Source organism: Nycticebus coucang, chromosome 7 (assembly GCF_027406575.1).
Source record: "Nycticebus coucang isolate mNycCou1 chromosome 7, mNycCou1.pri, whole genome shotgun sequence".
Classification (NCBI taxonomy): domain Eukaryota; kingdom Metazoa; phylum Chordata; class Mammalia; order Primates; family Lorisidae; genus Nycticebus; species Nycticebus coucang.
In genome coordinates, this window is record NC_069786.1 from 86220964 (window position 1) to 86231903 (window position 10940).

Below are 10940 nucleotides of genomic sequence, written 5' to 3' on the forward strand. Positions count from 1 at the left end.
AATGGAGACAATGACCAACCTTGCCTGGTTCCTGATCTAAGTGGAAATGATTTCAATTTAACTCCATTCAATACGATATTGGCTGTGGGTTTGCTGTAGATGCCCTCTATTAGTTTAAGAAATGTCCCTTCTATACCAATTTTCTTAAGTGTTCTGATCATGATGGGTGCTGGATATTATCAAAAGCTTTTTTGCATCAATTGGGAGAATAATATGGTCTTTATTTTTTAGTTTATTAATGTGCTGAATTACATTTATAGATTTATGTATATTGAACCAGCCTTGAGACCCTGGAATAAATCCCACTTGGTCATGGTGTATAATTTTTTTGATGTGTTGTTGGATTCTGTTTGTTAGGATCTTATTGAGTATTTTTGCATTAATATTCATTAGTGATATTTGTCGATAATATTCTTTTCTTGTTGAGTCTTTCCCTGGTTTAGGGATCAAGGTGATGTTTGCTTCATAGAATGTGTTGGGTAGTATTCCTTCTTTTTCTATATTTTGGAAGAGGTTTAGTAATATAGGTACTAGTTCTTCTTTAAATGTTTGGTAGAATTCTGATGTAAAGCCATCTGGTCCTGGGCTTTTCTTTTTAGCGAGATTTTGTATAGTTGATGCTATTTTGGAACTTGATATAGGCCTGTTCAATATTTCCACTACATTCTGTCTAAGTCTTGGTAGGTGGCGTACTTCCACGTATTGGTTGATTTCTTTCAGATTTTCATATTTCTGAGAGTCAGTTTCTTGTAATATTCATTAAGGATTTTTGAATTTCTGAGGGGTGTGTGGTTATTTCATCATTACCATTTCTGATGATGAAATTAGAGATTTTACTCTTTTTTTCCTCGTTAGGTTGGCCAAAGGTTTATCTATTTTATTGATCTTTTCAAAAAAACAACTTTTTGATTTATTGATCTCTTGAATAATTCTTTTGTTTTTAATTTCATTTGATTCTGCTCCAATTTTGGTTACTTCTTTTCTTCTGCTGGGTTTCAGGTTGGAGTGTTCTTTGTTCTCCAGTTGCTTGAGATGTTCCATTAAGTTATTGACTTCCTCTCTTTCCGTTTTCTTGAGGAAGGCTTGCAGTGCTATAAATTTCCCTCTTAGCACTGCCTTTGCAGTATCCCAGAGGTTCTGGTAATTTTTGTCTTCATTGTTGTTTTGTTCCAAAAATGTGGAGATTTCCTTCTTAATCTCCTCTATAACCCATCTATCCTTCAGCATAAGGTTATTTAGCTTCCATGTTTTTGTATGGGTATGCAGGTTCCTGTTGTTATTGAGTTCAACTTTTATTCCATGATGGTCTGAGAAGATGCAAGGGATAATTTCTATTTTTTTTAATTTGCTGAGGTTAGATTTGTGGCCTAGGATGTGGTCAATTTTGGAGTATGTTCCATGGGCTGATGAGAAGAGTGTGTATTCAGTTTTTTTGGGATGAAATGTTCTGTAGATATCTGTTAAGTCTAGATGTTGAATGGTTAAGATTAAATCTAAAATTTCTTTGCTTAGCTTCTTCTTGGAGGATCTATCCAGCACTGCTAAAGGGGTCTTAAAATCTCCAACTATTATGGAACTGGAGGAAATCAAGTTGCTCATGTCTGTTAGAGTTTCTCTTATAAACTGAGGTGCATTCTGGTTGGGTGAATAAATATTAATAATTGAAATCTCATCATATTGAGTATTACCTTTAACAAATATGAAGTGCCCATCCTTATCTTTCCTTATTTTGGTTGGTTTAAAGCCTATTGCATCTGCAAATAGGATTGCAATGCCTGCTTTTTTCTGCTTTCCATTTGCCTGGAGTATAGATGACCATCCCTTCACCTTGAGTCTATATTTGTCTTTTAATGTAAGATGAGATTCTTGTATGCAGCAGATATCTAGCTTGAGTTTTTGTATCCAGTCAGCCAACCTGTGCCTCTTTAGAGGACAATTTAAACCATTCACATTAATTGAGAATATTGATAAGCTTTTTGAGAGTCCAGTGGACATTTTTAATCCTTTTGTGACTGTGGAAGTTGGAATTTGATCAAAATTTTCTGGGTGGGTTTACTTTTGTGGTGGAGGATTAGGCTGGTTTTTATGGAGGATAGGTCTTAGAATATCCTGGAGAGCTGGTTTAGTTGTGGCAAATTTCTTCAACATGTGAATGTCATTGAAGTATTTAATTTCTCCATCATAAATGAAACTCAGTTTAGCTGGGTACAGGATCCTGGGCTGAAAGTTATTTTGTTTTAGGAGATTAAAAGTCAATGACCATCCTCTTCTAGCTTGAAAGTTTTCAGCAGAGAGATCTGCAGTTATTCTAATATTCTTCCCCTTGTAGGTGAAGGTTTTCTTTCATCTGGCAGCTGTCAGAATTTTCTCCTTCATATTAACTTTAGTGAAATTGATTATGATGTGTCTGGGGGATGTCTTTTTTTTTTTTTTTTTTTTTGGTGGTTTTTGGCCAGGGCTGGGTTTGAACCCACCACCTCTGGCATATGGGACCGGTGCCCTACTCCTTGAGCCACAGGCACCATCCCTGGGGGATGTCTTATTTAGGTTGAGTCATGCTGAGTTCTGAAACTGTCTGCTATCTGAATTTCAGAATCTCTTGGCATGTCTGGAAAGTTCTCTTTCATAATCTCATGGAGAAGGGACTCTGTGCCTTGTGAAGCCACTTCATCACTTTCGGGGAACCCTATAAGACAAATATTGGTTTTCTTTGAATTATCCTAGAGCTCTCTGAAAGAGTAATCTGTTCTTACCCTCCATGTCTCTTCCTCTTTGAAAGTTTGGGAGCATTCGAAAGCTTTGTCTTCAATGTCAGAAATCCTTTCTTCTGCTTGGTCCATTCTGTTACTGAGGGATTCTACTGTGTTTCTCGGATCTTTGAGGGCAGCAACTTCTTGTCTCAATGTGTCAAACTTAGGTCATTTGGTCTTTGAATTTGTTGAATGCTTGAGACATCTTTTGGATTAGTGCTTGGAATTCTAATTCGATCTTATTTGCTATCCAGATTTTGAATTCAATTTCTGACATCTCAGCTATTTGTTTGTGCATGGGATCTTGTGCTGTCTACTCCATTGTTCCTTGGGAGAGTTGATCTACTCTGATTATTCATATTGCCAGAGTTTTTCCGTTGATTTCGCCTCATGATTGTTTTTCACCGTTGCCTCTGGCCATCCTCAGAGTTGGGGAGGTGCCTCTCCAAGATTAAATCCCAGTGGGATCACTCTGTTATTGCTGGATCTTTGTAGTGAGTGACCCTGTGTAGCTCCTCTGGGCTGCCCCAGCCAGGGAGTTCTGGTTATTGGAGCAGCTCCGGAGTGTGACACACCCCTTTCCAGCAACAGGATGAGGGGTGGTGCACATGGTTCTGGGAGTGCCTGGCACCCAGTGACTTTGGTACAGAGGGCCCAAGGCTCCAGAAGTCTCTGGCCAGGAGAAGGGCTCCATGCAGAGGCAGGGAGGGCTCCAGAGGGCACCGCAGCTACCAGAGTCTTTGGCCAGATGAGCGGCCCAGTGTGGAGGCAGGGAGGACACGGGCTTGCGCGGCTCCCAGAGTTCCTGGTCAGGGCGTGTGGAAGCCCAGAGGGCATGGGTTGCGGTGCCACTCATACAGAAGTCTGGGCAGGCACGGGTCATGGGTCACAGCACTGCTCTTACTGGGGTCCAGGCGGGTTCCAATGGTGGGTCATGGGTCACTGGCAGCTCTTATGGAGGTCTGGCGGGCACTGGTCATTGTGCAGCATTCTTCTGGAGGTCTGGGCAGGCCCTAATCATGGGTCGTGGGTCATGGCGCAGCTCTTCCAAAGGTCCTGCGGGTGCATGGCATGGGTTGCAGAGCAGCTTTCCGGAGGTCCAGTGGGTGCCAGAAGAGTCTGACAATTTAATTTGTCTTCTTAAGATATTAAGTTCTCTTAACACCTTTTAAATCAAGGACATATTTTTTTTTTGATGTAATAAATTCCATTTGGCAAATTTCTAAGTGATATTGTTATATGTATCATTATTCTCAGTTCTGGAGGCTGGGAAGTCCAGGCAGATTTGTTGTCCAGTGAGAGCCCACTTTCTCATAGCCATCTGCTTACTCTAACCTCATACAGCAGAGGAGTAATCTTTTTCTTTTTTAAGAGCAATTTCAAAGGTTAAATCTCTTCCTTGAGGAAGAAATCTTCAGATTCTATAGTTGCTGAAGTTGCTGTGGTCCAGTTTTACCTTTTGTTAATTTCGGGATCACTATGAAAACAAATTGACCATGACCTCAAAATAATCTTTAATTAATTGTGTTTGTCATATTTAAAGAAATACTAGAGAACCAATTTCATTGAACTGAAAAGCCTCATTTACAGCATATATGTTGTATTGATGCATTGCTTAAAAAATATTATCTACTTTTTCCTCAGTATTATACAAAGGATGGCAAAATGAAAACACAGCTGGATTCTTCAAAGAATTTCTACAAAAAATTTTTTGTGTCATGACTTAAAAGTAAGTGTGTCTCTATTTAAAAATATTCTAAGATTAATATACAGTTGCATCTGACTGTATTATGTATTATCCAAATTGAAAGTATACATTCAGATTAAGGGAAAAGGTAGCTAAAAAAACTATGAATGAATAAATAAATACAAACACACAGAAATGATCAGTGTATAATGATTTACAAATTTTCATTTCACACTATGGATCTCTTTAAAAATACTTTCTAAACAAAAAAGAATTTAGCACTTTTATCTTCAACAAAGTTAATTGGAAATATGACCACTTAGGACTGCAGTCCCCAACCAGTTCATGGCCTGTTAGGAACTGGGCCACACAGCAGGAGGTTAGGGCCCAGCAATGGAGCAAATGTCAGATCAGTGGTGACATTAACTTCTTATAGGAGCATGGACCCTACTGTAAACTGCATATATGAGGAATCTCATGGCATGCTCCTTGTAAGAATCTAATACCTGATGATCTGAGGTGGAGCGAAGGTGGTGTTGCTAGCTAGCACTGGAACCATCTAGTTACAGGAAAAAATCTTAGGGCTCTCACTGATTCCACATTATGGTGAGTTGTATAATTTTTCATTATATGTTATAATGTAATAATAATAGAAATAAAGTGCCCAATAAACATAATGATCCTGAATCATCCCCAAACCATCCCCCCAATCCCAGGTCCAAGGAAAAACTGTTTTCCATGAAACCATTTCCTGGGGCCAAAAATGTTGTGGATCACTGACATGGGAGATTTAGTTGTCAAATATGTTCTCATAATGTAAATCTGAATAAAATGTAAGTAAAACATTATATACCAAGATATTAGTGTATCCAAATGTATTTATAAGTAAATACATTTATAATCACCTGAAGCTTATGATTTGGAGGAAATTCAAACCAGTGTTTTTCAAACTTTTTTTTATCTCACAGCACACTTGAACCTATAGTTAAACTTCTGCATCACACTTAAATTATGTTGGTCAAAAGAAGAGTAAAAATAAGAATATACTTAGTGTGATTTGAACTTCTTTTGAAAATAATTTAATTAACAATCTTTAAAAATGTTCATAGCTCACCTAAGATCCTCTAATTACTGCCTTAAACTAATGAAAGCTGCAAAGATGCATTCAGAAGGCCAGTATTTATTTAAGAACATTTAATGGAAATACATTAAAAGGTAAAGTGTAATTACTGAGATAATTTAAATAAACATTAAGGAAAGTTATTAAAGAAATGGTTTTTTATATATCTACAGCCATCTCATTTACCAAATAGCATTATTTCATAATAATATTTTGGTAGATAGCTTGGAAGACCTATCTTTAATTTATTGAATAATGTGTACAGATGATGAACAGCTTATTGATTTTATGCTTCTGTTTTTACATCTTCAATATGGGGACAATGGTTTATTTTGTTAACTATAAGTTGTCTATGTTATTTCACAAGTTGTACACTGTTTAACAATGTTTAAATACTTAGCAGAGAGAATTTTATTTCTCAAATTAGTCTGGCTTTTGGGATAACAGGGGAGTTTGCCAAGTATAATTTTGACTATTTTTATAGTGCACATATAGATCTGTAAGGGATCATCCAGCTAATTGGTCCAAGATCTAGCCTCTGGATAAGTCCAAAGTGGTAAACAAGCAACACAACTTAATAGAAAGAGTGATATTTAAAAATAATTACTTAGACATCTGGAATTCAGAAGAAAGTGAGTAAAAAGGGAAAAAATTAGTTGCATTCTGCATAACCCTTTATATTAGCATGCTAACAAAGTTCCAAGATTAGCAGAGGTCAGAACAGTGGAAAGAAATCTCCAATCCTTCCTGACAGCTTTCGACTGAGCCTACACTTCAACTTGGCTCATTCTCCCTGTCCTCCACAGGGACAATGAGATCCTTTGGCCCTTTTCTGTTTTTCTGACTTTATGAATCTAACTTTTCCATAATATGTGTAAGTAAATGATGGCTTCAGTAAAATATTACACTTTATTTTATTCTTTAATTCTCCTTTATTGAATATTTGTGCATTAAATTTAAAAATTCCTTTTTTAAATAATGCTTAAAATCTTCACATTTTGCACTGTTTATTGGTGTTGGTATTTTATCACCTTCTAAGATCTTGTACTTTTAATTCTGCTTCTCTTTATCTACTTGTCCTTTTATCACCTCATGATCAATAATGAAGAACTTAATAATTATTCCATCACCAAGTACATTGTATTTTCCGAGTGAGCCCTGCGTGGGATTTAAGATGATGGGGCCCTCAGGCTACCTCAGTTGACTAACATTTGACCATATTCTTGATATGTGTTAGAAACAAGATATGTTTGTGGCATAAACAGTGGAAGCTTGTCTCTCTCAGTACATAACCAAGGACAGCAAAATGTGGCTGCAACTCCTCTTTTCTGGTGTATAGATACTGCTACTCAATTGCAGCACACTATATCTCTCTGTACCCAGATGCCGCCTCAGAATCTTTTTTTTTTTTTAAGACAAAGTCTTATTCTGTTATCTTGATCTCCCAGGCTCAAGAAATCCTCCCAAGTAGCTGGGACTACAAGCACTTGCCATCATGCCTGGCTAATTTTTAAAATTTCTTTTTTTTTTTTTTATTGTTGGGGATTCATTGAGGGTACAATAAGCCAGGTTACACTGATTGTAATTTTAAAATTTCTTGTAGAGATGGAGTCTCACTGTTGCCCATGCTGGGCTCAAACTCCTAGAGTTCAAGCCATCATCTCACCTCAGCCTCCCAAACTGCTGGGATTATAAATGGTAGCCACCCTGTCTAGACAGAATCTCTTGCAAACAAAGCTCCAAACAACTATTGCTCTGTAGGTGTTGGCTCAGAAATATAGTTGTATTCGTATTCCCTGGTACATAAAGTTTCACACAATTTTGAGTATATATTATCAATGAGGTATGAAAATCCATAGTTAGTAGATTCAGTTTAAATGAACTAGATATTGGAATAAATATTCTACTTTTCCTTGGTAGTCACCAACACAGGCAAAGCACTATATCTACCTTAATTATTTAGAAGTAATAAGATGTTTTCCATAAAGCAAAGACAAAGGTATCATGTCCCATTTATCAAATTGTGTAAGGTTCCAATTGCAGTAACTAGACAGTAGTCAGGAAAAAATGCTGAGATTTTTAAATAAATAGCAGTTATTATTATTTTGTGTTGGAATTGTAGATTATGTTTAACATACACCTCACCAATTAAGTATATGAGTGAACGGCTAAGGTTCATCTTATTTTACAGGACAAACTTCAGACACCTTAAAATAATCAAGGCCCTCTTTGTAATTTGTTCCCATCTTTTCAGCTTCATCTTCCACTACTTTGTACCTTGCTTTCTCAACCCTGCTGTATTATAACCAAGCATAATGGGGCTTTTTGCATCCCCAAACATTTGAAAGTCATTCCTCTTGCCTTAAATGCCCTTCCTTTCTCTGTTTTTTTACCATTTCTTCTTATTTTTTGTCAAGATTAGCTCCCCCGAAGTCTTCTCTGAACTTGCCCAATGTCAATCATTTTCTGGATTCTTAAAACACTTTGTAGGACTTACGTTGCTTTTGCTGGGTAATGGTGTAATTATTAATCTCCTTAAACTGCATACATGATCCTCAAAGATAGGAAACAATGGTGCTCTCATGTTTCTGTCCCCAGTCTCTTAAACAGCAACTTACCAAGAGTAGAAACTCAGTAAGTAGATTTTGACTCAGTAAATGAATTCTTGAATAAATTAACGCACTAACCTAAAATGAATCTGAATTATAACCAAAATCTTTTTTGAGGTCCACACTACTCTCTCTACTCCATTATCAAAGTCTTAACTGTACTATTTTTTCAAGTCCACCCCAAAGTAACAGCCTGGCAGCTTCTGTACTCATCCATCCTCATTCCTCCACTTTTTCCTCCTATGCCTACAGGAGATAATGAATACAAAAGCGAGGGATTTGACTTAAAAGGAAAGATTCAAGCATCGTGACATAATTTTTTCCTTTTGTGAATCAATAATTCAATAATTTGTATTAAATAAATAAGCTTGATTCTTCTGAGAGACCTGAAATGCACTTATGAGTCACAGCTGACCCACTTTTTAGGGCCATCCGCGGCACCCAACAGCTGAGAAAATCCCTTCAAAAAAGTTACCCGGTTTAAACTTGGAGACTAATGATCTGTTTACAATTTGAGGTAAAATAAGTTCTCGTTCCTTGTTGTGATTCTCTCTCTTCTCTGAATAACGCATTTGCCTTAATCACTGTAATAAGGGAAATCTTCCCCTCCTTAACCCCTACATTGACAGTCCCAAAAGTGCTTTCTTTTTTCATGCACATGTATTATATTCCATTGTCTACATGATGGATGTGAGGCCGTTTACAACAAAAACACATACAGTAAAATATAATTAAAATAGAAAATAGTTGCTATGGAATAAATGAGAAATATGTAATTTCTAAGAGTAACTTGGATGCTATCATTTAGCTCAAATTCTGATATTTAGTTGCCTGAAAAATAAGGTAAAAAATGAAAGCTAAAATGGGTAATCTCATCTTCATCATTTGAAAAGAAAAAACCTGGCATTGCCATTACTAAGGGGAAGCTAAAATTTTTCTGGCACTGGATTCTAAAAGAAAATTCTCAATGAAATTTTCATATATGAATTATGAGAAAGTGAGTAATTAGTGAAATTTACTAATGTGGTAATGGACAATTATGTTTCTAGTATTTGCCAAAAAAATTCTATGACTATTATTTAATTATATTACGTAGGCTTATTACAGAAACAAAACTCAGTGAAGATGCTTATTCATCAGGCTAAGTTAATATGGTACATAGAAATACTCTTCTCTTGGTTTAATTTCTTGCAAAGACAATTGTCAGGATTGTTAGTAAAGTGGTTTTAAGTTCTATTTCAACTGAGTATACTTTGAAGAATATTTCGAGTAAAAGAGACCTCTGAGCACAAAAGTGCACGGGCACACCAGCTTTGTGCACAATGTCAGGGAGTTCATTGACCCCCTTGAAACCCATCCATAGGTCCCAAGGACCCGAGTATAGATGGATTACACAGTCTTTAAATTTCTCATACTTAACCAATTTACAGATTTAACACTTTTGATAAAAGATGAGGAGTAAATGTTCAAGGCTTCAGTTTTAGTGAAATTCCTAAAATATTTCATCTGAAATGACTCTGAAAACCCACAGGGCAAAATTCCTTCCTTTGATAACTTTTCTCAGGCTAACAGCACATTTATCTGCTGAGGCAATGTCACTTTTGCCTTCTGCTGGCATTTTTTATGGTTAGATGAAAGGATATCCTTAAGCACTGGTTGAGAAACTGTCAGGTTTCTGTCAATAAAATTGACATCTCATTTTCAAAGGCCACGGAGAGGCAGGGTGCAGAGGTACCTAAGGCAAAACAAAATTTTCTTCAAAGAGATATTTGGGATGAACTCAGCTCCAGTAACGTTCACTAACACTGATTGATTCCTATGTCCTTGACACTTTACCTATATTATTTAATTTTATTCTTATTAAAAAAATAGGTATTATCAAATTATAAATATAAAGAAACTAAGGCTCACAGGTGTTAAAAAAAACTTGCCACTTTTTCACAGTAAATGACAAAGCTAAATTTCAATCTGAGATGTACACCTCCAAGGTCCCAGTCTTTCTAGTCCACCACTTTGAGAATAATCTTTACTCCTTGCTTTGTCCACTACTACTGGAAGGAGTTGAGAAACCCTGTATTCTAAGAGACCCGTTCATCACTCTGCTCAGAAAGAAGGTAAATAAGGTCAAAATTTTTTGTTAAAATGAAATCATTAGCATTATGCTAAGGGGCTTTCTTCAGTAGTCTCCCATCTCCTTCCCCAGTAGTTATGTGATCATTTAATTAACCAGACTTGTCCAATGTACACTGATTGTTTATGGATTTTAGAGTGTGTAATTCCTCTCAAATGAAGTCAAATGGTGAAAAAAATCTCATTAGTTAAAAATGCTGTCTGCAGAAGTAATTATTATGATGATTGGAGGGAATTTTGCCTTTGGGCTTTCAGAATCATACACATGAAATATTTTAGGAATGTCAGAGATGAAAAGAATTAGCTAATAGGCTCCATCTAGAGAAGGCAGATGAGCTATTCCAGAACCCACAAGGATGAAATAAAGCATTTCATTTCCCTTATTTAGGGTGTGGGCTGTACATGAGTTCAAAGTTGTTACATGTAAATTTTCTTACTTACTTTGAAATCGTCCAAAAGAGTAAAAATAATAAAATATTTTAAGCCAAAATATTTTAAGCTTAGAGTAAAAATAACAGTAAAATTTATAGAAAATTAAAGCTAACATTAGAATTAAAACATAACGGTATAAAATGAACAAAAGCACTAGGAAGAAATAAACCTAACACCAGAAGAGATTTGCCTCTTTGGCCCAAATTTTATTT